The sequence below is a fragment of the Ovis canadensis genome, chromosome 19 (assembly GCF_042477335.2).
Source record: "Ovis canadensis isolate MfBH-ARS-UI-01 breed Bighorn chromosome 19, ARS-UI_OviCan_v2, whole genome shotgun sequence".
NCBI lineage: Eukaryota > Metazoa > Chordata > Mammalia > Artiodactyla > Bovidae > Ovis > Ovis canadensis.
The window spans coordinates 21,350,853-21,377,776 of record NC_091263.1 but is presented as its reverse complement, the minus strand read 5'-3'; the positions used below and the strand labels follow the sequence as shown (position 1 = coordinate 21,377,776).

The 26,924-nt window shown below is 49.0% G+C and overlaps 1 protein-coding gene across 2 annotated transcripts in view; it reads right to left on the bottom strand.

Moving 5' to 3' along the window:
- The window catches only part of CMTM8 (CKLF like MARVEL transmembrane domain containing 8), a 95,362-nt gene that overhangs the window by 14,494 nt on the left and 53,944 nt on the right, over positions 1–26,924 (bottom strand). Inside the window, exons 1-2 of one of the 2 annotated variants that reach the window (XM_069561325.1) lie at positions 13,777–14,175; positions 12,752–12,850 (exon numbers count right to left, since the gene is read on the bottom strand). The exons of the other annotated variant lie outside the window; for it this stretch is intronic. The gene's annotated coding sequence lies outside the window, so the exon portion shown is untranslated. Of the gene's footprint in view, positions 1–12,751; positions 12,851–13,776; positions 14,176–26,924 lie in introns of those variants that run through there. 2 annotated transcript variants of the gene reach the window in all.

The following is a 26,924-nucleotide window of genomic DNA, read 5'->3' as shown; positions in this document are numbered from 1 at the left end:
CGGAGAAGGTCCATCAATGGATATCTGACTGTGAACTGTGACAAGTTCTACACAAGGAAACTAGGCTGATACAGACCTTTAAGAACAAGGTCCCAGCCACATCTGGATGGTCAGAAGCAGATGAAGACTGAGTAGGCAGGGACTCCCCTGGCGGTCCAGTGCTTAAGAATCCACCTTCCAACGCAGCGGACGGTGGTTCGATCCCTGGTCCAGGAACTAAGGGCCACACGCCAAGGAGCAACTAAGCCCTCAGAGCACAGCCACTCAGCCTGCGTGAGCGAGAGCCCCTGCTCCACGATGAGAGCGGCCTGTGCACCACAACGAGGGCAAGCCCGCAGGCCACAGCGGAGACCCGGCAGAGGCTGGCACCAGAGCAGCTCTGCTGCCAGCCAGATGCAGTGCTGGGCGCTCAAGCGTCCAAAGGTGAGCAGGGCATGAGTGCCGGCCCCTGAGGACTTGACTGCCTCGTGCGAGAGATGAACGCAGTCCAGCTCCTTCTTCTGCACAGGGGCTGATAACCGTGGTCCATGGCTACCCTCAGCCCACGGCCTGTTATGCACGGTCCGCAAATGTAGCCAATGCTCATTCATTTAAGCACCATCTAAGGCTGTTTCCATGCTACGACGGCAGGGTCCATGGTCTTTGGCTGCAAAGCCTAAAGTATCTACCACCTGGCCCTTTACAGAAAAAATGTAGCCAATCTTGTTGACCAACGGTCCCCAACCTCTGACATCTGATGCCTGAGGATCTGAGGTGGAGCTGATACAATAATAATAGAAATAAAGCGTGCAATAAATGTAATGTGGTTGAATCAGCCCCAAACTGATCCCTGGTGCCAGAAAGGGTGGGGACCACTGCTGTGGACCATCGTGCTTATCTCTGCATCAGGAAATATACACACGCGCTCATACTGTTGTTTCATTTGTTTCCTGCCTTGTTGTAAATGAATCAGATCGTTAGTATATTGGACCACAGGAGATGACAGAACAATAAGCCTGCATCTCGTCTCTGCACCATCAAAGAACCACACGCTCCTCAGGATGATTCCCAACACCAGGGGAGCTTTCAGAGTCACCCCCACGTCACAGGTCAACAGCGCTTCTCTTCTGTTGAGTTTCTATTGCGTCAGTCGTGTCCGACTCTTTGCGACCCCAGGGACTGTAGGCTGCCAGGCTCCTCTGTCCATGGGATTCTCCAGGCCAGAATACTGGAGTGGGTTGCCATTCCCTTCTCCAGGGGATCTTCCCGACCCACGGATCAAACCTGGGTCTCCTGCACTGAAGGCAGATTCTTTCCTAGCTGAGCCACCAAGGAAGCCCAAGTTTCTATTAGTAATGGTCAATAATTTGTTTTATCACATACCGGTTACATGGCAGGTAGTTAAAATTAGATTTCAAGAAATTCTCCATCCATATGGCAAATGTATGTATCTTAAATTTAAGAATCTATTTTTTCCTTTGTTTGACTTCTTTTAATTGGAGGGTAACTGCTTTACAATATTCTAAAGCAATTAGCAGCAGCATTTCTCTTCAGCGAGCATGGCCACCTTTTCCATTTCTCCACTAGAGGGTGACCAAACCCTGCTTATGCGAGATTCAGGCGCTCCCATCCCTGTTCAGTGGGAAGAAATCAGAGTTTACCATCTGTCTAGAGGAGTTTCTCCATGTGAAGCACATTCCACAGAGGTGGCAAGGCACAGAAGAACAAACTCGGGCCAGGACTTACCCATTAGACTCAGACGTGGCCTGGAAAGAGATCTGACAAGAAGCGTGAGCAGCAGCTGCAGTAAGGAGTAACCAACACAAAGACTTGGGAAGGCAAGTTTAATCTGTGCACCCCTACGAAGCTTTATTGAAGTGCGCTTAATACCTGCTGCTTTCGCCAACAAGAAACTGTGCCTCTTTGGGCCCCTGCTTCCTGATCTGGGAGGCGGGGAAGGTCGAGTTAGAAAAACTGTTTTCAAATGGGAGCAGGTCACCAGGACCTAGGAGATGCAGGTCTGAATGACCTGGTGTGGTGCGGGGGGTGGGGGGGGCACTTTGAATCACTTTCTTCTTGGTCATCTTACCACCTTCACACATGCCAAGAAAGTGGGTGTCTCCCCCCGGCCCTCTTTGACCCCCCCGCAAATACCACTATAGGGGACCTTCAGGGGCTGCAGAGCAGAACAAGGCTTGAGCCTAGGTGATGCCAGGGTGTGACTGCACCCTGCTTTTACTCAGAGCTTTAGTCTGGCGTGTACGGCCAATTAAATCACTGAGGGGGCCTTCTCTGCTGGCCCAGTGGTTAAGAATCCACTGTGCAATGCAGGGGACACGGGTTTGAGCCCCAGTCAGGGAACTAAGATCCCACATGCTGCAGAGCAGCTACTAAGCTCGTGTGCTACCACTAGAGAGCCCATGCTCTGGAACAAAAGATTCCGGGTGACACAATGAAGACCCCACCTGCCACAACGAAGACTCAACACCGTCAAATAAGCAAGCAAATATTTAAAAATGTCAATCACTGAGAGAATCCACAGAAGCCCAACAGTGCCAGCAGGCAATGGAATGGGAATCTGCACACTGGGCTCGTTTAAAAAATATAGCTGTGTTTAATGGGAGGTAGCCTGCCTGAATGGGAGCGGGGTTTGGGGGAGAACGGATACATGTATATGGTATGGCTGAGTCCGTTCACTGTTTACCTGAAACCACCACAACATTGTTAACTGGCTATACCCCAAAACAAAATGGGCTTCCTTGATGGCTCAGCGGTAAAGAATCTGCCAGCAATGCAGGAGACCCAGGTTCGATCCCTGGGTCAGGAAGATCCCCTGGAGGAGGGCATGGCAACCCACTCCAGTACTCTTGCCTGGAGAATCCCATGGACAGAGGAGCCCAGCAGGCTATAGTCCAGGGGGTCACATGACTGAAGTGACTAAGCAGCCGCAGCAATGTAAAATGCTTCTGGGGTTAAAGAAAATGTAAAAACATACATCTACAAATGCTTGGATGCACTTCTTGGATACAGTGAAAGTGAAAGTGAAGTCGCTCAGTCATGTCCGACTCTTTGCGACCCGTGGACTGTAGCCCACCAGGCTCTTCCGTCCATGGGATTCTCCAGGCAAGAATACTGGAGTGGGTTGTCATTTCCTTCTCCAATGATTCTGATGAACTGTGTGTGGCAGAAATGACGCTGCGTGATTTGGGAGACTAAGTCGTGGAAAGGATCATGTTGTGAGCACACTGGAGTGGCCTTGAGGGGAGAACCAGAGAGAGAGGAACAAGGTCTCCAGGGCAGCCTGCACCAACCTGCCTGCCAGGTGAGCAACTGCCTTGGAAGTGGATTTCCAGGCTCAGTCAAGCCTTAACTGACTGCAACCCATGAAGATACCAGACTGACCCTCAGGTAAACACCTGAGCCAGAACTGCCCAGCTAAGCGGATCCTGAATTCCGGGTCCACAGACACGGCAAGCGGTAACACGTGTTTACTGCTGTTTGAAGCTGTGACGCTTGGGGGGAATCTGTTACACAGTAAGAGCTTCCCAGGGACGCTACGGGTAAAGAACCTGCCTGCCAAAGCTGGAGACGTAAGAGATGTGGGTTCGATCCCTAGAGGATCCCCTGGAGGAGAGAATAGCAGCCCACTCCAGTATTCTCGCCTGAAGAATCCCATGGACAGAGGAGCCTGGTGGGCTACAGTCCACAGGGTTTCAAAGAGTCGGACACGACAAGAGCAATTTAGCATGCACGTAACAGACGACTCGCACGCCAAGTGCATCCAACGTGGGCTGTATCCAAGAAGCAGAGTGGGAGGTAGGGAGAACCAAAGACCTAGGTACATCACTAACTTTCTGACCCCTCTAGGCCTCAGTCTGTGCCTCCATAAGACGGGTACAGCACTATCAAGGTTGCTGCAAGGTCTGGAGGTGTTTTGTGATCTCCAGAGATCTAGGTAAACAGCAGTCATTAGTCTCATATATTTCTCCTCCAGAGGATGCTTAGCAGAGTTGGCATCTTGGCAGTTAAGGGTCCAGGACTATTTAGCCAGTGGAAGAAAATGGGGTCTAATCTTGTAGTTAAAACCACGGGGCTCAGGGGTCAAGGACATGCTAGAGGAGGTGCTGGCACATTTTTTTCTGGGAAAGGCTACAGAGTAAACATTTTGGGCTTTCTGGGCCACAAGATCTCCATCACGACGACTCAATTTTGCCCGTGGGGCATGAAAGGGGCCACAGACACACGCAGGAGGATGGGAGTAACTGCGTTTCACAAAAACTACAAAAGCAGGCGGCAGGGCCTTCCCTGCAGGTCCAGGGGTTAGGAATCCACCTTTCACAGGAATAGAGATGCAGACACAGAGAACATACTTGTGGACACAGCCGGGGAAGGAGAGGGTGGGACGATGGACAGCGCAGCACTGAAACCCACACACCACCACGTGTGAAACAGCTGGCTGGTAGGAAGCGGCCGCAGGACACGGCGAGCAGGGCTCTGCGCTCTGCGAGGACCTAGAGGGGTGGGGTGGGGAGTGCTAGGAAGGGGGCTCAAGAGGGAGGGGGGAAACGTATACTTAGAGCTAATTCACCTTGTTGTACAGCAGGAACTAATGCAACACTGAAAAGCGATTATCCTCCAATTAAAAAAATAAAGGGACTCAGGTTCAACCTTTGGTCGGGGAACTAGGATCTCACATGCTGCTGGGCAACTAAGCCAGCGCGTCCCAACCAGGGAATCCGAATGCTCTAGAGCCCACGCTCCGCGGCGCGGGAAGCCCGTGCACACCACAGCAGAGATCGAGCGCAGCCGACGAAACGGAGGGCAGGTGGGCCATCATCTGCCAGCCTCTGCCCCTGAGCCTTGCAGAGGCAGAGGGCGTGGTCCCCACTGCAATGCAGCCACATAGGCGGCCCCTCCGCTGGCCCGCACCACCCCGAGCTTGTTAGAAATGCACTCTCGGGCCACCCTCGAGTTCTCACAAGTCTCCAGCAGCTTGGCTTTGAGAAGGCCCTTCCTCCTCCCTTCCCTCTGACTCCCTCAGGAGCCCCATGCACCAGGGACTTACAAGGGATCTTGGGTGACACTGACTCGATCAAAGATCTCCTCACAAGGGACACACACCAGCTCCAATATTCTCCAGGAATCCGTGAATAACACTTCATTCATGGTCCTGGGTAACCAATAAGCAAAGGAGCAGCCAGTCCTGGTCAGAGAGCTTAGAGTCTTCCAGAAAATAGAACTGTGTGGTAGCCACACTGTCAGGGTAAGGAGACTGGATTCAGCGACACCCCAAAGCCACCTACATCCCCACCGCTGAGGGAGCCCTCTGAGGTTGGATGCCCGCCTGGATCCCAGCCTTGCTGGCTTCTTTCAGCAAAATTCCTTGCTGATTTCCTTCTGTTTGGGTGAAGTGCGGGCAAAGGGGGGAAGGAAAAGGGATACCTTTTAAGGAACAGCAAAGAGATGACAGGCTTATAGGGGACATCCCCGATGGCTCAGTAGCTAAGGATCCGCCTGCCAATGCAAAGACATGGGTTCAATCCCTGGTCTGGGAAGATTCCCACATGCCTCGGAGCAACTAAGCCCAGGCACCGCAACTCCTGAGTCCGCACTCCGCAGCAAGAGGAGCCACAGCAATGAGAAGCCCCGCCAGTGCAGCTAGAGAGCAGCCTCCACTCGCTGCGACTAGAGGAGAGGCTGTGCAGCAGTGAAGACTCAGGGCCGCCAAAAAGGAGGAGGCGGAGGAAAAGAGAGGCTTACAGGGAGGAAGCAGTAGGAAGGGAGAGGAAAAAGGCATTGTGGGGTGCAGGGGGGTGAGAGTCAGCACAAAGCAGCCCCTCCGTCTTCTCCGTGGAGGGAAGCTCCAACCCCCATGACCACGGCCGTCCTGCCTCTCAGTGGCATTGCTGTCTGTCCACGGCACTGCCACTCCCAGCACTGATCTCATTCAGACACACGCAGCCACACGCTGCAGAGGATCACGCTCCCTGGGCAAGGGCAGGTTGAAAACCACGGTCTACAAAGCCGGGTCTGGGGATTCTCTCCTCCCAGGACCGCCCACAGGGGCACAGCTCCACCTGAGGTCAAAAAAACCCATCTCACATGAACTAGTCTTCCTGTAGGCAGCCACCACTGCATCAGGGCCCCCTGCGGGCACGTGCCCCCCACCCCGTGAGTCTGTGTCCACGATGTGGGGCAGGGATTCCCACCTCTGTCCTCCCTGAGGCACCAGAAAGGGAGATCAGATGGAGCGGTTCACACGCTGTCAACAGTACGTCAGGAGCCACACGGCCGCTCTTTAATGTCAATCTTAAAAGGCCTGAAATAAAAGCCAAGCACGGAGGTATGAACTGCTTCCCCCTGCCAAGGATGCCAGGCGCTCGCCCCACAGCGGCGGGTGTGAAAGTTACTCTCATGTCAAGGAAGCCAGACCACTGCATTCCAGGTCGGGGAGCTCTGCAGCTGTCTGTCCGGGCTGCTGGTCTCTGCAGTCCGTCCTTCCCTCGGTCCACATGCTTTGTGGGTGCCTCACTGCCTCTGAGAGTAGAAAATAAGGCTGTGCATCTTTGGCTGAGAGCTCGGATCCCTCGAGTGGCAGATCCCTTTCCTTCTAGGAAGCTGCAAAGGCCATTCTTGATTCCGTGGTTTATGATTATCAGGCCTTTTTGTTTCAAACCGAAGGAAACTGGGGTGAGTTATACACCATAATTCCCGGAGAAGGAAACGGCAACCCACTCCAATACTCCTGCCAGGAGAATCCCATGAACAGAGGAGCCTGGCGGGCTCCGTCCGTGGGGTCGCAAAGAGTCGGACGCAACACAGTGAGCATACATGCACACATCCATGATCATGGCCAGTCCAGGAAGCACCTGGGGACAGGCGACCTGCATCACATGCCCCTGGCACCAGCTAGACCAGGCTCACCTGGGGACAGGCGACCTGCATCACATGCCCCTGGCACCAGCTAGACCAGGCTCAGAGGGGCCGAAGGCCACGGTCAGTGAGGCCACAGCTGCGGAAATGGAGAAAGACAACCATCTGGCCCCTGGAAACAATCAAGGATGTCAGACTCTGTCTGAAGGTGAGTCCGACTCCCACCTTTTCATGTGCACCTCATCAGAGTCCCTCCACCAGCCAGCTAGCGCACCTGACCCCCAGATACCCGCTCAGTCTACACCTGTCAGGAGATGGGCACAAACACGCTGCGGGCAGGAAGACTGGCACCAACAGGAAGGCACCATGCTGTTCCCGCTCTCCCAGAGAGCGAGCTGGGAGGGCCAGTGCCAGGGTGCAGCCCCGCACCAGCTGGACAGACCCGTGAGTATCCCTGGAGATCAGCTCCGGCCCTTCCCTTCCTTCCTTTTCAGACAGAAAAGCCCTGGAGTCCTTGTCCCAGGTCGTCAGAGGGTAAGAAAGAGGTGTGTTCTTTTTGGGGGGAGGTGAAGAGGGTTGAGAGGCAAGTGGGATCTTGGTTCCCCAACCAGGAATCGAACCCACGCCCCCCGCAGTGGAAGTCACCTAGCAAGTCCCCGGCAGAGGCGTGTTCTTACTCAGGGAGCAGACAGGCACTGAAGGAGAGACTAGCACCTAAATGTTAGTTCTATTTTCCATTTTTGATGAAGGTTTATACACTTTTTTCCATAGCAGCTGTAGTATTTCACATTCCTACCAGCAGGGCACATGGCTTCCCTCATAGCTCAGTCGGTAAAGAATCTGCCTGCAATGCAGGGGACCTGGGTTCAGTCCCTGGGTCAGGAAGATCCCCTGGAGAAGGAAATGGCTACCCACTCCAATATTCTTGCCTGGAGAATCCCATGGACAGAGGAGCCTGGTGGGTTATAGGCCATGGGGTTGCAAAGAGTCGGACACGACTTGGTGACTAAACTGCCACCAGCAGGGCACAAGGGTTCTGATTTCTCCACATTCTTGGCGACACTTGTCATTGTGTCTTTTTGATAGCTGCTACCCCCTTGGGTGTGAGGTGACATCTCTTTTGATTTTGATTCCATTTCCTTAATGATCAGTGATGTTGAGCAGCTTTCCATGAGCTTGTTGTTGGCCATCTGTGTATCTTTTTTGGAGAAATGTCTAGCCAAGTTTTCTGCCCATTTAAAAACTGACTCTCTTGTTAAGTTGTAGGAGCTCTTTATATATTCTGGACTCTAATTCTGTATCAGATACTTGACTTGCAGATATGTTCTCTCATTCTGTCAGCTGCCTTTTCACGCTGCAGATGGCTTCCTTTGTTGTGCAGAAATTTTTAAATTTGATATAGCCCTATTTTCCCTACTTTGGCTTCTGGTTTGGGTGTTATATCCAAGAAATCACTGGTGAATACACAGTCATGAAGATTTCCCCCTATGTTTTCTTTTAGGAGTTCTATAATTCAGGTCTTATCTTGAGGTCTGTAATTCATTTTGAGTTCCTTTTTGTATATGATGTAAGGTAAGGTATCCAACTTCATTGGATGTATCCAGCTTCATCCTTTTGCCTGTGGATATCCACATTTCCCAATATCGTTAGTTGAAAAGACTGTCCTTCCCCGTTGCCTCACCTTGGCACTTGTGTTGAAGATCATGTGACCATAGATTGTGTGCTAAGTCACTTCAGTCGTGCCCGACTCTTTGCGACCCTGAGGACTGTAGCCTGCCAGGCTCCTCTGTCCATGGGATTCTCCAGGCAAGAGTACTGGAGTGGGTTGCCATGCCCTCCTCCAAGGGATCTTCCAGAACCAGGGACGGAACCCACGTCTCTTAAGTCTTCTGCACTGGCAGGTGGGTTCTTCACCACTAGTGCCTCCTGGGACCACAGACAGGAGGGTTTATTGCTGGGCTCTCTATTCTGACCCACTGGGCTGCATGCTGTTGGGAAAGGCAGTCTTGTCCGTGCAATCTCCTGACCCTCACTCAGCTGTATAAGAATGAGCCTCGGGCCTGGAACACTGCATTACCCAAGAGATAAAGAACCCAGAGAGCCTGAGCAGGGCTTATCACCTTGTGCGGGAATAACTTTTCCTGTTTGAAGCGCAATGAATGTTCCTTTGTTCTGCGTTACCATGTACGCAACAGCCCTCAGGCACTCCCCCAGCTTTCGGTATTTCAGACTACACAGGGGAAGGGTTGAGGTCTTTCTACTGTGGCTTAAGAGGGGTGCTCACAGGCCAACTGCCCTGTGTTGGCTAATGAGGGGAACCAGCGGATGAGGAGTTACTGATGTCTACTATTGAAACTGATGTCTGTTCACCATACAGGTAAAGCCTTGCCCCATCACCTGTGTTCTCCTTGCTAACTCTAATACCAAGATACAACGGCAGAAGAGTCTGGAGTCCTTCCTGAGACTGGTAATCCGTAAGCGACATTCCACTCCCTTGGGACTGTTAAATAGTGACAGTACTCAGCTTGACATCTGTCTTTACGCCAGTACCATACTGTTTTGATGACTGCAGGAAGTTTTGAAATCAGGAAGTGTAAGGACGTTAGCTTTGCTTTTCTTTCTCAAGATGTTTTAGATGTTTGGGATCTTTTGAAATTCTATACAAATTTTAGAAAATTTTCCTGGTTTTGAAAAACAAATTCCTTTGGGGTTTTGATAGGATTATATCAAACTTGTAGACTGCTCTGTGCAGTATGAACATTTTAACAATATAAAGCCTTCCAAGCACAAACACAGATGTCTTTCCACTTATTTGTATCCTCTTTAATTTCTTTCAGCAGTGTTTTGTAATTTTCACGATACAAATCTTTTGCTACCTTGATTAAGTTTATTCCAATGTATCTTATTCTTTTTGATGCTGTTGTAAGTGGGATTATTTAATTTCCTTTTTGGACTGTTCCACGTTAGCTTATTAAAGTAGAATGAATTTTTGTGTGTAGATTTTGTATCCTGAAAGTTTGTTTAGTTCATTAATTTGTTCTAATGGTGGCTTTGTGTGTGTGTGTGTGTGTATGGAATGTTGAGGGTTTTCTACATATAAGATGATGTCATCTATGAAGAAAGATAACTTTATTCCTTCATTTCCTATCTGGATGACTTTCATTTCTTTTTCTTGACTAGTTTGCTTAGGACTTTAAGTACTCTGTTGAATGGAAGCAGGGAGAGTGGACACCCTTGCCTTATCTCAGAGGGAAAGCTTTCAGTTTGTCACCACTGAGTACAATGCTAACTATGGGTTTTCACATACAGTCTTAAGTGGAGTTTGTTCCCAGTTTGCTGAGCATTTTCATCGCGAAAGGGTGACGAATTTTGTCAGATGTTTTTTCTTCATCAATTGAAATGATTGTTGGGGTCCTTTAATGGACCGGAACCTCGTGGTTCGGTAGCAACGATAAGAAAGTGAAAGAGAGAAAGAGGCTGATACTCCCTGGTTTATGCAAAAAACCAATAAAGTCCTTGACACAGGACTTGTGTCTCTCACGAAGGCACCGGGTGCCCTCTCAAGGCGGGGTGAAGGCACAGGGTGCCTTCTTGAGAGAATCTTAGAAGGCTGGGCAGGAGAGTGAGCGAGACGGGTCTCTGCGCTCCAGGGAATCAGCTGAAGAGAGAGACAGAAAGAAAGAAAGCCACAGGGACCCAAGCTCTGATGGAGCAAAGGTGCTTTAATGATTTTTCCGTGAGTATATATAGGCTGTAGTACAAGAATTTTCTTTCGTCAGTGATAAAGATGAGAAAGCCACACATACAGTAACCGTTACCAAGGGAACAAGGGATGCTGATGGCCACAAGGTCAGGAGACAATCCATGTCTCAAGAAAGGGGATCGAGGCTAAGCAGCTCTGTCGTAAAGAGAATGTTTACTAATGGAGACTGAAGCCTGTCTCACACAGTGACCCCAGCTTCTGGGAGCAGCGTGCTGTTCCGCTTAAGAAGAAACAAAGGACTTGTGAGACACAGCACGTAGGAATCCTCCTGTTGGACACCCCCTGACAAATGATCACGCAGCCCTTGTCCTTCATTGTGTTAATGTGGTACGTTATATACACTAATTAACTTTCATACGGTGAACCATCCTTGCATTCAGTAATAAATTCCATCTGGTCATGATATATACTATCTTTAACATGTTGTTGAACTCTGTTTGTGAGTATTTTGTGGAGGATTTTGGCATCTGTGTTCAACAGGGGCATTGATCTGCAATTTCCTTATAGTATCCTTGTCTCCTTTTGGGATCAGGGTAATGCTTGCCTCCACAGAATACAGCCGGACATGTTCTCTCCTCTTCAATTTCTGGGAAGACACAGCTCTTGACACACAGTTCTATGTCAAGGACTTTATTTGAGAAGGACTGGTATTAAGCCTCCTTTAAATGTTTGTTAAAATTCTCCAATGAAGCCATCTTGTCCAGGGTTCTTTTTTGGTGGGAGGTTTTTGATGACTGATTTAGTCTCTTTCTAAGTTATAGGTCTGCTCAAATTTTCAGTTTCCTTATGACTCAGTCGTAAAAGACAGTATGTTCCTAGAAGTTTGTTTCTTCTGGACTGCAAAATTTGTTTCTTTTGGACTGCAAAATTTGTTTCTTCTGGACTGTAAAATGTGTTTCTTCTGGACTGCAAAATTTGTTGATGTATAATTGTTTGCAGTAATCTCTTGAGAGCATTTTTACTTCTGTGGCATCAGTTGTAATGCATCCTCTTTCATTTCTGATTTCGTCTCAGTCTTTTTTTCTCTTTTCTTACTATCGCTAAGCATCTGTCAATTTTGTTGATCTTTCAAAAAAAAAAAAAGTGTTGCTTTCCTAATGGTGAGGGTCACATACCTCTTTAACACAGATATAAGTATATAACCTGAGCTTTAATACTCACTGATTAAAGGTTTACCTATTACTGCAACAGAAAAGAATTCACATGGAAAAGGGGGCCATTCACCATGTTACTGAAGATTGACCAGGCAGTTTCTCTTATCCGTGTATTTCATACTTCAGTATTTCTGACCTGTCATCTAAAAATTGAAATATCTCCTACATTAAGGACTACTGGAGGCTGTGGAACAGCGTATATAATTTGATAGTTTGGGATGGACCCTTCCAGCTGCCCTCCAAAACTTCCCTGTGTGCCAAATCTGATATTCTTGCAACTAAGAAAAATACAATGGGATTATTTTGGCAGTTTTATTTCAGAGTTTCAAATTCAAACCACTCAATTTTTTTTCCTGAAAGATTATCAAGTTGCTGTAAATCAAAATTTATAAGCCTTAAAGAAGTGCCATTCACAAGATGCCTAAAATCCTGTTTGGCAGCAGAATTACCTTTTAATTTAGTTTCCATGTAAACTTGAGTTTTCCTGGATTGCACCTATTTATAGCACATCTGTGTAAAACTCCGCTTTTTCCCTCCTTCCAACAGCTGAATGAAAGTCACTAAGGACACCAGGACAAGCAAAGAGACAGGCTTGCACGAGGCCAGAGAGTGTGTGCAAGGAAAAAGACACAGCTCTTTCCCTTGCAGAATGTTCAGTGTGGCCAGGGAGATGAAAGAAACAGAAAACCCCGTAGCAGAGCCCAAGGTGAGGGCCAAGGAAGTGCAGTCACGACAAGAAATGCTGGGCGATTCATTCAGGAGGAGCAATAAATGACTCTGGGTGCCCAGAGATGACGTTCAGCCTCAGGAAGGCCAGGATGGGAGCAGCTGCCCTCCAGGCAGGGGCAAGGCTGGGACTTGGCACCCACCTGCTTTAAGGATGTTGGAAAAGGCCAGAGGGTGGGCAGTGAGACACATGGGGTGGCTGGGGCCACACTGCGGAGCTCAAACCAGCAGGTTAAGGAGTTCAGAGTTTACTCACCAGGCAGGCGTCCTAGGACCAGAGGCACTTTTGGAAACAGGTATTTCTGGCGTCAGTGTTTCAGAGTAGGCACATTCTCAACATTTCCTTTGGCAACAGCTGCATGGGGACAGCCAGTCATGTCATTGAGCGTGGGCGAGCTATCGGGAGGATCTGTTTCAATGTTACGTCGCTGAGACAGCCAGCGGGTGGGAGGAGTGCAGCGGGGGCCCTGCCGGGCTGGCCTCCACGCCACCTGGCTGCCTCTGCTGCTGCTTGGGAACAGACCTGCAGCCCTAAGAGCAGGTTCTAAGCCAGCCGTCCTGAGCCGGGTTCTTTCGTGGGCACCACTAAGCATTTGCATCCTAGGTGATGCCGTTGTCTACCACTGCTCCTGGGAGGGTGATCCCCTCCCCCCAACCCGGTGGGTTCAGATGCTCCACCTGGCATTTTACAGTCAACCACTGGCCCCTGGGGGCTTCCTTTGATAAGCAGGAATACTGTACAGACATCTAATCATGGGCAGAACCTGGCCCTCTGCCAAAGTATGAAAGTCGCTCAGTCGTGTCCGACTCTTTGCGACCCCATGGACTACACAGTCCATGGAATTCTCCAGGCCAGAATATTGGAGTGGGTAGCCAGTCCTTTCTCCAGGGGATCTTCCCAACTCAGGGACTGAACCCAGGTCTCCCACGTTGCAGGCGGATTCTTTACCAGCTAAGCTATCAGGAAGCCACAGCATCATTTTAAGCCAAAGATTCAGGGGTAAGTTAGGGGAAAGGTATTATCACAGATAAGTAACTAAGTATCTTCAACAGACTGAATGTCTGTCTCCCCCACCAAGTTCTTATGATGAAATCTAACCCCCAATATGGTGCTACCTGGAGGTGGGGCCTTTGGCAGATGATTCAATCATGAGCATGGAGTCCTCATGAATGGGGTTTGGATCCTTATGAGAGAGTCACCAGGAAGCTCCCTCTCCCCTTCAGCTATGCATGAACACAGTGAGAAGCCAGCGATCTATCAAGTAGCAAACAGGCTCTCACCAGACACCTCCTCTGCCAGCACCTTGGCCTTGGAGCTCCCATCTTCAGAACTGTGAGAGAGAAATTTCTGCGGCTCCAACCTCCCTGGTGGTCCAGTGGTTAAAAATACACTTGTAATGCAGAGGGCGGAGGTTTGATCCCTGGTCCGGGAAGATTTCATGTGCTCTGGAGCCCACGTGTGGCAACTACTTAGCCCGAGCTCCAGAACTAGGGAATCCCTGTGCCACAATTGGAAAAATAAAAAAGATCACACATGCTGCAGCAAAGATCCCGCCTACCATAACCAAGACCCAACACAGTCAAATACATACATAAAACAGTCAAAAATTTTTTCTGTGGTTTATAAGCCCCCTAGCCTATATTATTTTGTTATAGTAGCTGAGCAGATTAAGACAGTACCTTTTCACTGAGAATCAGAGTCAGAAATACTGCAGAGGGGAAGGCTCCCAGGAATTTTAAATATAAAAATCACTCCTGTCAAAAAAAAAAAAAAAACAACAGAAACAAACCCACCTGGGTAGCTTCAGGCCTCACCCTCAGATCCTCGAGTTTGCTCGCAGAAGTTGGGGAAATTTTTGGTTGAAAAACTTGATAAGCCCAGGTTCATAGAAACAACACTGGTTAATTTGGACAGGTACTGTCATATCTTCCTTCCACTGAATGTTGAAAGACAAGTCCCCTCCCCTCCCCTCCCCCGGGAGAAACCTGTTATCCAAGAAACTGACTATCTTCTTTCCCTAAAGAAGAGGCAACCATGGAGGCGTTTTTGAAGGCAGTCAGTAAGTAACAATGCATCTCTATTTCTGGAACTTTTCCTTGTAGCTGAGTTACACCAGGAACCCCTAGGTCTATTTCACTATTTAAATAGACAGGTGATGCTCCCCCGGGGATGGTCACAAACCAGTGCTCCTGCAGGGAGAGAGCAAATTAGCCGAGATGGTGTGTTCAGACCCTCTCACCCCACGCAGTGTAAAGAAGGACTATTAACACTGAGATCCTGTATGGCGCTGTGCACGCGCATCGTTAGGTACTGGCTTGGTCACGGACTACTCTGTGTGGTACGCCCGTGTGAGCTTCACCATGAAAACCCTGGCTGCCCTGGGGCTACACTGGAGCGATGCAACGGTCTCGTCCTATGAGGCCACGCTGTGGCTACATTACTGCTGCATTACGGTTATACAGTGACTGCTGCTGGGGCTGCGTCAGCCAGGAGGGAGGCTGTGTTAAGGCCACCGTGCCGGCCAGGAGAGAATAAACGTGTTCAGTTACTACGGCTCCTTCTCGCCTCTTGCCTTGCCCTTGCCTACCCTGGGTTCAGCAAACAGTGCGGACAGTGTGAACAGCGAGACCACTGGCATCACGGACAGGATCAGCGATACAGCTCCCATGAAAACTGCAGTGAGATGCTGCTGCCAGTCGAGCTGACTGTGAACAGCTCACCAAGCTCCTGCCTGGGCAGGATGATGTGAGAGACCCCAACCTCCTTTTCCCTTAGACGAGCTTAACAGTGATAACTCCCTACATGAGGAAAAGAGGTCCAACCTTCACTCTTGCAGAGAGGCCTAGTAAAGCTCCACGTAAGAAGAGGACAAACAGGTCAATAAACCTGAGATGATTACGCTAAATCGGCAGCCTGCCCACTGGAGGCAGAACATTTCAGCAAATAGGCGTTTATAATCTTTATAGCAAGTTCGTGTTCTCTCTTCGGAAAGGACAGGCCCAGAGAGCATTTTTCACAGGGGATGACGCGAGGGCACGTGTGGATGGAAGCACGTTTCTGAACTCAGGAGATACAGCTTGAGAAATGTGTCCATGTTATAATCAAACAGCTCTGAGCCCAGGCCCCAGACACCACACTTGACTATTCCTAAGTAGATGACCCAATAGGTGGTGTTGCGAACCACCAGTAAAATGAGAAGACTGATCACTGTGAACAGATGGAAAAAGAAGGTCGGTCCTGATGGAGAATAAAGCTCAGCCAAATCAGCTGTAGAAACAGGGGCTGGTGTACAAGCCCAGGTTCACCAGAAATGCCCCAAATTCACCTGGCGTGTTTCAAAGCCATTCACCGCTGCGTGCGAGTGTGCTTAGTCGCTCAGTTGTGTCTGACTCTTTGTGACCTCATGGACTGTAGCCAGCCAGGCTCCTCTGTCCATCAGAATTTCCAGGCAAGATTTGCCATTCCCTTCTCCAGGGTATCTTTCCCACTCGGGGAACAAACCCAGGTCTCCTGCATTGCAGGTGGATTCTTTACCACCTGAGCCACCAGGGAAGCCTGCTGCTGCTGCTGCTGCTGCTAAGTCGCTTCATCGTGTCCAACTCTGTGCAACCCCATAACGGCAGCTCACCAGGCTCCCCCTTCCCTGGGATTCTCTAGGCAAGAACACTGGAGTGGGTTGCCATTTCCTTCTCCAATGCATAAAGTGAAAAGTGAAAGTGAAGTTGCTCAGTTGTGTCCGACTCTTAGCGACCTCAAGGACTGCAGCCTACCAGGCTCCTCCATCCATGGGATTTTCCAGGCAAGAGTACTGGAGCGGGGTGCCATTGCCTTCTCCAAGCCCACTGCTGTGTTCACCCAAACACACCAGCAACTAAAAGAACCAATCGGCCTTGGGCGGGGCCTGCATCATTTTATAGGAGAAAATAAAAAGAAACAGCCAGCAGTCCCAGAGTTCGTATTATGGGCTAAGGGATTTCTAAGTATCACCAGGACTCAATTTCCAAGTACCATGGAACAGGCCTCTTCCAAGGACTCCGATGGGAAGGGAATTCCATCACTGAGCACTGAAGTCAGCAAAGTTTTTCTGTGAAGGGCCAGACAGTAAATATCTCAGGCTTTTGCAGGACAGACAGTTGCAGTAACTCGGCTCTGTGGCTAAGACCTGGGAGCAGCCTATATCTAAACAAAGGGGTGTGGCCGTTTGAACAAACATTCCTGAAAACTGGCACCAGGACAGACTTGGCCCCCTGACTGTGGTTTGCCTCCTCCCGATCTAGCAAATTACAACCACCATCTCCCTGCTCTTCAAAAGTAGTTCAGGATACTAAGGTCGGGCTCCCCCACCTGGGAGCTCTTCACCAGGATGCTCCCCTGAAGATGTCAGGGCAGGACGTCTCTCTTCCTCTGCTTCCCAGGAAGGAGGTCTGTGGAGTCAGTCCACACGTACACACTCGAGCACACATACACGCACACAGGCACACTTTCACCAGCTCTGTGTTTCTCCGTCTCTCCCCAAGTGCTGCGCTACGTCACTTCAGTCGTGTCCGACTCTTTGTGACCTCATGGACTGAAGCCCACCAGGCTCCTCTGTCCATGGGATTCTCCAGGCAAGAATACTGGAGTGGGTTGCCATGCCTCCCTCCGGGGGATCTTCCCAACCCAGGGATCGAACCCATGTCTCCTGCATTGCCAGTGGATTCTTTGCGGCTGAGGCACTGGAGAAACACCCCCTTCTCCCCACACGACTTTCTATTTTCAGCAGATTGTCAAGTGAACAAGCTGGCGCATGACCCGAGTCTCACTTAGGTCCCCGATGCCATTTAAATAGCACCATGTTTCCCAGGGCAGCATGCTGATACAGCTTTTTCACCAGAAGAAAAATACACCTTTGACCTGGGTGTTGTTTTATTTTTTTTATTTTTTGGTCACAAAACCACTTGGCTTGTGGGATCTTGGTTCCCCAACCAGGGATGGAACCTGGGTCCTCTGAAGTGGAAACTTGGGAGTCTTAACCACTGGATTGCCAAGGAATTCCCTTGGGTTCTTTTCTCTTTTTTTTTTTTAATATTTACTTATTTATTTGGCTGTGCCAGGCCTTGTGCCATGTGGGATCTTAGTTCCCAGACCAAGGATTGAACCTGAGCCCCCTGCATTGGGAGTCTTAGCCACTGGGTCACCAGCGAAGTCCTCCAGGTGTTGTTTTTAAACTCTTTCTCCTTCGTGGGTCATATAAATAAAAGGGGCAGTCATACCAGCACTGATTTCTGAAGACCAAAACAATTGCCAACACAGGAAAACTCCAGAAAAAGAAAGTCACCGACTGTCACCCAACAAGTACAAGGGTACTTTAGAAACAAGTTTTGGGGTGGGGGTAGAGTGAGGAAAAAAGAAGTCATTAGCTGCTAAAGGAACCACTGTCCAACCTTGAATGAAGGGTGGGAAGTAAAATAAGACCACGAGGTCAAGTAAAGTCACTTGTTTCCCAGTGATCTGGGAGGAAAGAAACAAGATTTGCATGGAGTTTCAGAGAGGAAAGGAAGCCACATCTCCTTCCTTCCTCGTCTCACCTAACACGCCCCAACCCCGGGGCTGCACCACACCCCCAGTCCAGACAAACACCAAAACAGACGCCAGGTACATTTCGAGGCACTGTAAGTAAATCCAATGCCTTTAAAATATAACTGTATTGATTTGTTTGTTTATTTTTGGCTGTGCTGGGTCTTTGCTGCTGCACAGGCGCTTCTCCGGCTGTGGGGAGCGGGGGCTGCTCTCGAGCTGCAGGGGCGGGCTTCTCGCTGCGGCAGCTTCTCCTGCTGTGGAGCGCAGGCTCTAGGGCACGCGGGCTTCAGTGGCTGAGGTCCTGGGCTCCAGAGCACAGGCTCAACAGCTGTGGCTCACAGGCCCAGCTGGTCCTCAGCATGTGGGATCTTCCCAGATGCAGGATCAAACCCGTGTTTCCTGCATTGGCAGGTGGATTCTTTACCACTGAGCCACCAGGGAAGGGCCAATGGTATTTAATAAAAACTTTACTGAGATTTATTTTTTTAACATTTATTTATTTGGTCATACTGGGTCTTAGTTGCAGCATACTGGATCTTCAGCTGTCCCAATAAGAGCTCTTAGCTGCAACATGTAGGATCTAGTTTCCTGACCAGGAATCAAATCTAGACCCCTTGCGTTGGGAGTACAGAATCTTAGCCACTGGACCACGAGGAAAGTCCCCATTGAGATGTAATCTACCAACTATAAAACCTCCCCATTTAAAGTGTACAACGCAATGCATTTCAATGTATTCACAGACCTGTACAACTGCCACCATCGTTCCAGGACATTTTCATCACCCTAAAGAAACTCCTTCCCCACCAGCAGTCTCTCCCCTTTTCCTGCCACCATCACGCCTTTGGCCCTGAGCCGCCAGTGATCTGCTGTCTCCACAGATCTGGACATTTCACACAAACAGAACTGTGTCATGCGCAGCCCTTGCACCCGGCTTCCGCGCTGCAGCGCCCATCAGCAGCATGTGCTACTGTTTCAATGGCTGAGTAACCTTCCGTTGTGCGCCTCACCGCATGTCACCCGTCCACTTATCACCTGGTGGACACTTGGGTTGTTTCCGCTTTTAGCTTTTACTATCCAAGTGTTTGTGTGGGCGTACAGTTTCGTTTCTCTGAACTCTTAATTCCATTTCAGATGCACGAGGGAACCTGACTAAGGACTGGAGGCAGCGGCACTGAGGTCAGTTCAGGTCTTCGACAACAGACTCACAGATCTCCAGTGAGAAGCAGAAGCTGCTCGTGGAGCTCGCTCTCTCAGACAGCTGCTCAGCGCAGGACGCCTGCAGGAGGAAGTCCACGGGGCCTCGACTTTCAAGCTCACTCTGCACATTACTGATTGCAACTCCCAAAGCCTTTTATGTCACACGTCCTGATGTGAGCTGACAAACCCCTATTTCCCATTGTGGGTTGTTTTTCTCGAGGGTGGTTTTGACAGCTCTGCCATGCCTGCCTTCTCAGCAGAGCTGGTCTACACAAATATCTGAATATTTTGTTGCCTGTCACCCTTCTTAGCTCATCAGAGTGAGTGTTACATGGAAGAGGGGAGCCACCAATGCAGGCAACAGCATCGTTAACTACGTGTTCACAGGACCAAAGTGAGCACCGTCCAGCTGAGAAGAGAAAACTTCACATGTAGGAAATGCTGGAAGTAGCTCTCTGGGGAGCACCTAAAAAGCAAGGTGCAGTGATGAACGAAGTGGTGAAACCTCTTAAAGCACAGACTGAGAATTAACATTTCGAGAAAAGAACCCCATGGTCAAATTTAAAGTGGGACAGTGTTGTGACTGGAGAAGGGGTTGGGGAGTTGACTTGATTATTTTTTATTATAAAATATAACTATTGTCAAAAATATTAGAAGATAATTCCTACCTTTTAGAGCTACTTACTAAAATATTTACAGGTGAAATGACATTTCCTTCTAAGCCCTCCTGGAGGCAGAATGGGTAGGAATACAGAAGCAGCATAAATTAATAAAGTCTGAAGCTGGGTGGTAGGTAGATGGGAGTATATTATACTCAGTTTGAAATTTCTCATAATAAAATTGAAATAAAGGCATACATTCCGGAGACCTAAACCTAGAGAGAAATTCCCAGGGTCTCAGCACCGTTATGCTGACCGTCTGCTGTCACCTTTATGGAAAGAGGAAAGTTGGGGTGGAAATTCCTTCTAATTAAAAAAAAAATGTTTTTTAATATTTACTTATTTATTTGGCTGCCCTGGGTCTTGGTTATGGCATGTGAGATCTAGTTCCCAGCCCAGGATTGAATCCAGGCCCCCTGCACTGGGAGCTGAGTCTTAGCCACTGAACCACCAGGGAATTCCCACCTCCTGCTTATTCTACTTTGTCAAACAGGTAACACACTGCTACAGCTGGAAATGGAGAAGCACGGAGGCAGACAGCGAGGCGCCTCGGGGTCACCAGGTCCCTCTTGGGTTTCTCTTGCCACGGCAATTCCCTCCTACCCTCCTTCCACCCAGGGGCAAACGCTGCTATTAGTTTCTCCTGCGTCGTTCCCAAATTGTACTTCACTCTCCCCCTCCGCCTCCCCTTGCTGTCCTGACAGCACGCTTTAGGGATCTCTTCCAAGAACTTAGAAAGCATCCTATGTGTGCACGTGTGCTAGGTCGCTTCAGTCGTTTCCGACTGTGCAGCGCTGTGGACTGTAGCCTGCCAGGCTCCTCTGTCCATGGGATTCTCCAGGCAAGCATACTGAAGTAGGTTGTCACGCCCTTCTCCAGGGGCTTTTCCCAACTCAAGGATCGAACCCATGTCTCCTAAGTCTCCTGCACTGGCAGGCAGGCTCTTTACCACTGGTGCCACCTGGGAAGCCCAGGAAGCGTCCGTAGTTAGTTAATTAGTTCGTTAGTTCAGTCGCTCAGTCGTGTCTGACTCTTTGCGACCCCATGGACCGCAGCACACCAGGCCTCCCTGTCCATCACCAACTCCCGGAGCTTATTCAAACTCATGTCCATTGAGTTGGTGATGCCATCCAACCATCTCATCCTCTTTCATCCCCTTCTCCTCCTGCCTTCAATCTTTTCCAATGAGCCAATTCTTCACATCAGGTGGCCAAAGGATTGGAGTTTCAGCTTCAGCATCAGTCCTTCCAATGAACACTCAGTTCATTGCATCTCCTTTAGGATGGACTGGTTGGATCTCCTTGCAGTCCAAGGGACTCTCAAGAGTCTTCTCCAATACCACAGTTCAAAAGCATCAATTCTTTGGCGCTCAGCCTTCTTCACAGTCCAACTCTCACATCCATACATGACCACAGGAAAAACCATAGCCTTGACTAGACGGACCTTAGTTGGCAAAGTAATGTCTCTGCTTTTGAATATACTATCTAGGTTGGTCATAACTTTCCTTCCATGGAGAAAGCATCTTTTAATTTCATGGCTGCAGTCACCACCTGCAGTGATTTTGGAGCCCCCAAAAGATAAAGTCTGACACTGTTTCTACTGTTTCCCCATCTATTTCTCATGAAGTGATGGGACCGGATGCCATGATCTTCATTTTCTGAATGTTGAGCTTTAAGCCAACTTTTTCACTTTCCTCTTTCACTTTCATCAAGAGGCTTTTTAGCTCCTCTTCACTTTCTGCCATAAGGGTGGTATCATCTGCATATCTGAGGTTATTGATATTCCTCCCGGCAATCTTGATTACAGCTTGTGCTTCTTCCAGTCCAGCGTTTCTCATGATGTACTCTGCATAGAAGTTAAATAAGCAGGGTGACAATATATAGCCTTGGCGTATTCCTTTTCCTGTTTGGAACCAGTCTGTTGTTCCATGTCCAGTTCTAACTGTTGATACCTGACCTGCGTATAGGTTTCTCAAGAGGCAGGTCAGGTGGTCTGGTATTCCCGTCTCTTGAAGAATTTTCCACTGTTTGTTGTGATCCACGCAGTCAAAGGCTTTGGCATAGTCAATAAAGCAGAAATAGATGTTTTTCTGGAACTCTCTTGCTTTTTCGATGACCGGGCGGAAGGCCTCCTGTTTCTCATTAAACCGCTACATAGTGTTCCCGAGTACAGAGTCTCTGCTGGCTGCTTCCGGTCTCCCGCTCTGCCAACAGCACTGCAAGGAATCACCTTGTACAAATACCATTTTATACGCAACCAGGCTCGCTGTAGGGAAAATTTATACAGCAGTGTAACTCCTAAGTCAGAGTACCTGGGTCTGTCCTAAAAAGAACAGCTGTTCAACTGCCCTTCATAAAGGTTAGACTTCTGCTCACTTTTATTTACTTTTCCACTGGCAATATGCGAATTTCAAAATAAAATCTGGACAATGTTAGGAATATCTCTTGCCTCCTACCCTTGCCTCCTACCCTTTAACACTAAGTCTTTCCTCCAACATGAACACTTACTTTCCTGCTAAATGTCATGTTAAGTGCGATGGACCAAGTCAGATGTGACGAGTTGACTTTAGAGAAGTAATCACGGTTGACTACACTTATGGTTTAATCTATGTTTTAAGTCTTCCATAAAAAATAAGCTAACATTCACTGGGCAGTCCCTAAGCGCTAGGCGGTGCTTCAAGGCCTTTCCCTGTATCCACACGCTTAGACCTTGCACGATTCTCAGGTCAATTCTACCACCAGTCTCAGTTCAGATGAGGAGAGAAGCCCGCACCGAGTGACCGTCCCGGGATGCATGGCTGCACAGTGCCAGAGCGATGTCAGGCGTCCCCTGCTTCTCCCCCCACTGCCCTGAGAGTCGGAAAAGCTTACCAGTTCAGATCCCAGGCCACTTCCCAGTACCCAGGCCTCTAACAGTAACATGCAAGTCTGTGGTTCCGTTTTCAAACACAGTCTTGTCCTGCATTTTTAGGAATAAATTATACACAAAAGCATTTTCTTATCAGAGCAAAATATCCACCATATTGGCAAACAGACAGATTGTGAACAGATTGGGTTCACAACCAGTCAGATTTCAGCTGAGGGTGGCGTTCTGAAATATTAATAAATGGAAGATGTTTCACATAAAAAAAGGAGAGGGACTTCCCTGATAGTCCCGTGGTTCAGACTCTGCCTTTCAATGCAGGGGGTGCAGGTTCAATCCCTAGTTGGGAAGCTAAGATCCCACATGCCTCACGGCTGAAAAACCAAAATATGAAATGGAGCAATAGTGTAACTAATTCAATAAAGACCTTAAAAATGGTCCACATCAAAAAAGAATTTTTTTTAAACCCATAGCAGTCCATATATTCTATGATGCAGAAAAAAAAAAAGAACTGAACTTAGCACTGAGGAGGTCTCTCACCACGTAAGCGACTGGTTTCTAAAAACTGAACTGAAAAGTTCAGCTTTCAACTGAAGTCATTCAGTTCTCCTTCACACCTCAACCCACTCAAATATATTTTGAGTCTCAATGAAAGTTGCTGCTGTCCAAGAAAACCACTCCCAAATTCGCAAAGCAGGCGCTTTTTTATTCAGCTTCCGTTTCATGAGCTTCAAGCTCACAAATGACTAGATGCCTCTGTAAGGCCCTAAACGTTTGGCCACAAACTCTTACAAAAAAGTTCACATTCTTGTCCTGCCTTTGGTTAACTGGATTCTAAGTTGCTCTGAGAAGCTGTCCTTCTCTCAGGGCTCGAGACCACCCTTGAAAACACGAGGCATCTGGAAGGGTCTCAGTCATCTCCAGGGGTATTTTGAAAAAGACAATGGCCTCAATCTCATCCAGTCGGCTCCACCAGGAGACGGATCCCAGCAAGCCATAAAGGTGGAATGAAAAGAGTTACTGAGTACAGTTTTAGATTTCAGTGAATTTCCTTTTGGATCTTTGCAGAGGATGTCTAGTTATTTCAAGGAGTGTCAAGAGCTTCTCAAAAGAGAGCTAATGTAAGACTTCCGAGTGGTTAAATGGTGTCCAGCGGTTAAGACAGCATGCTTCCAATGCAGGGGCTGTGGGTTCAATCTCTGGTCAGGGAACTAAGATCCTGCATGCTATGTAGCCAAAAAAATAAACGAAAGGTAATAAACATTAAAAAAAAAAAAGAGCTAATTCATTTTTAAAAAGGGGAGGTGGGAGAGAGGCAATTGGTTTTCTTAAAAGGAATAACATAGGCTGTCAACCCCAGATAATGTAGGAATTAGGGTCTAACACCACAAGCCACCAGAAAATATGCCACCAGCTCCCTAAGTCACATTTTTCAAAGTACGTTCTGAGACAGTCCAACAAACAGGGTTCACAGTCCAGTTAGTCTGGGAAAGGCTGGACTTAGAAATGTAGCCCATTACGGCCTCAGAAGGCCTCCCAGGAATAATATCAACACTGTCTAGCCTGGCCTTTCCCAGACTGACTCTGCACAGCCCCTCTTTCACTTCCAGGGTAACACTGCAGGGATCCCAGCGTGGGATCTGCTCGGCTCTTTCTTCCCACTCTTCATCCAGCCTGTGTCTGGTCAGTACCCACATCTCTTCCTCCTTTAACTGTAAAGTTTTGAAAACAGCAATGGCAGCTTAGCTCCGTGTGTTTCCCCATTTACTTCACCCACCAAATGGATGCCCAAAGGCCCATCGAGGTGCTGCAGAGTCGGCGAGTAGGAAAACAGAAATGGACGGATGTGACGGGGAGTTCCCCCACTTACTCAAGCATCAAGCTCACCAGAACTCACAACTCAACATCTCTGCAAGAGGCTGTCAAGGTCTCCATCGGTGATGCCTCAACTGGACCCACAGGCCCATTCTAGAAAACTCTGCCTCCTTACCAATAATGGACAGAAAGAAAAAAGATACACTAAGAAAAAAATCTCCACAGGGGCCTCGCTGGCTGTCCAGTGGCTAAGACGCAGCCCTCCCAATGCAGGGGGCCCAGCTGGAACTAGATCCCGCAGGCCACAATGAAGGCCCGGCACAGCCAAATAAATAAATACTTTTTTTAAAAATAAAGAATTCCTGTCTTACTCTTCTTACTCATACTCCCTGAGCGGAACCCTGCCTTCAAGTCAAGGTATTTCCTAAATGGTTAGTCCAGAGGCGCAGAGGCACTGTTCAAAGCCTGTGCCCAGAGCTGATAATAAAGGATGAGCAGATAATCCCGGCCGTGAGATTCTCAGGTTCCCATGAGGAAACCCCCCACACACAATGCTCTCTTGCGCTGCAGGAAAATGCCCCTAGAACAAAGCAGTCAAGGGCTTGTAAGTCCAACCTAGTTTGACTGAACTCGTGTCTTCCCTGGCACCCCTTGCGGTCAGGGCGAAGCTCCCTGTTGAGATGTCCTTTACTGAATGGGACATCTCTAAAGCACCTCCAGAGGATCAGATGGACTCGTCATTAGAGCAAAAGGGCGCTGGCCTGTAAATTCAAGCTCCTGCCTTGCAGTGCAGGCAGAATTCCTCCAATCCCCATGATGGAATTCTGATGGGATCTTCCAACAACCTTCCCTCAAAGATGCACCCATGTGACTTTTTTCCTTTCTGGCCACACCTTGCAGCATGCAGGATCTTTGTTCCCTGACCGGGGATCAAGCCTGTGCCCCTGCCATGGAAGCACAGAGTTCTCACCACAGGACTGCGAGGGAGCTCTCCCGGGTGGCTTGTTAAAATCCATGTAGTAGTTTCGGGATTTCTGAGTTACTGAGAAAGAGAAAAAAAAACCTCAAAAATTTTTTAAAATCACCCATACCTTCACTGCTCCTTCCCCCGAATGTAACTTACATGGCGAATGTTAGCGTGAATTTCCTACTCTGCTTTTGTTTTGTTTTGAAATGTCCTTTGTTTGCTACCTCTTTTCTAAAGATTAAACCAGGAAAAGGAAGGCTGGATATGAGAATCCCAAATGACCCTGCAAGACGCAGGGCCAGCTCAGCACAGTCAAGGATAACGGGCATCAGAGGCGGCAAACCCTCCCCTCACCCATGGGCAGGGGCCCACTGAGCGCTGGTGCCACCGTACGAAGCTTCCAGCCCCGACTGGACTTCACTGCTCAGTCACCCAATCCTGTCCAACGTGACCCCGTGGGCTGAAACAGGCCAGGCTTCCCTGTCCATCGCCATCTCCCAGAGCTTGCGCAAACTCAGGTCCACTGAGTCGGTGATGCCACCCTACTGGCTCACCCTCTGTTGCCCCCTTCTCCTCCTGCCCCCAATCTTTCCCAGCATCAGGGTCTTTTCCAATGAGTCAGTTCTTCCCATCAGGTGGCCAAAGTATTGGAGTTTCAGCTTCAGCATCGGTCCTTCCAATGAATATTCAGGGTTGACTTCCTTTAGGATGGACTGGTCTGATCTCCTTGCAGTCCAAGGGACTCTCAAGAGTCTTCTCCAGCGCCACAGTTGCAAGGCATCGATTCTTCGGCGCTCATGGACAAGGCTGCTGCAGGGTCTCAGTGTCCACTCTCGACTTCCTGCTGGACCAAACCCTTGGCTAGGATCGCTGCATCACCAAAAACATAGCTGGGCTCTCAGTGAGTGGGACTCTGAGGCAAAATGAGATACCACGACACCCCAAGTTTGGGACCCTTTGTGGGCCGTGAGTCCAGCATGGGGGCAAAAGAAGAAACTGGTTTTCAGCTCAGGCATGAGTGCTTTCTGATTTAAACTCAAATCAGCTTTTCTTGCTACAGCACAGGGGCAATGGAGTGAGGCTTTTCACAGTTCAGAGAAGGGGGTTAAAGGTGTCTAGAGATCAGCCACTCAAGTTGTATGACCTGACGCCAACTCCCTGGGACACCTCGCTCTGTCTACACGCCGTCACAGCTCCCTGACCCCACAGGCAGCAGCTGTGCCCACGTGGGTGCCATCCACCCACAGGCACTGCTGACTACAGAGCTGTCAGGACAACCTTCTGGCGATAGTGTATCTCTAACTGGAGGGGCTGCCGTGACCCCAAACTGTGAAACAGTTTTGAACCTTAAATTCCGAGGGATGCTACG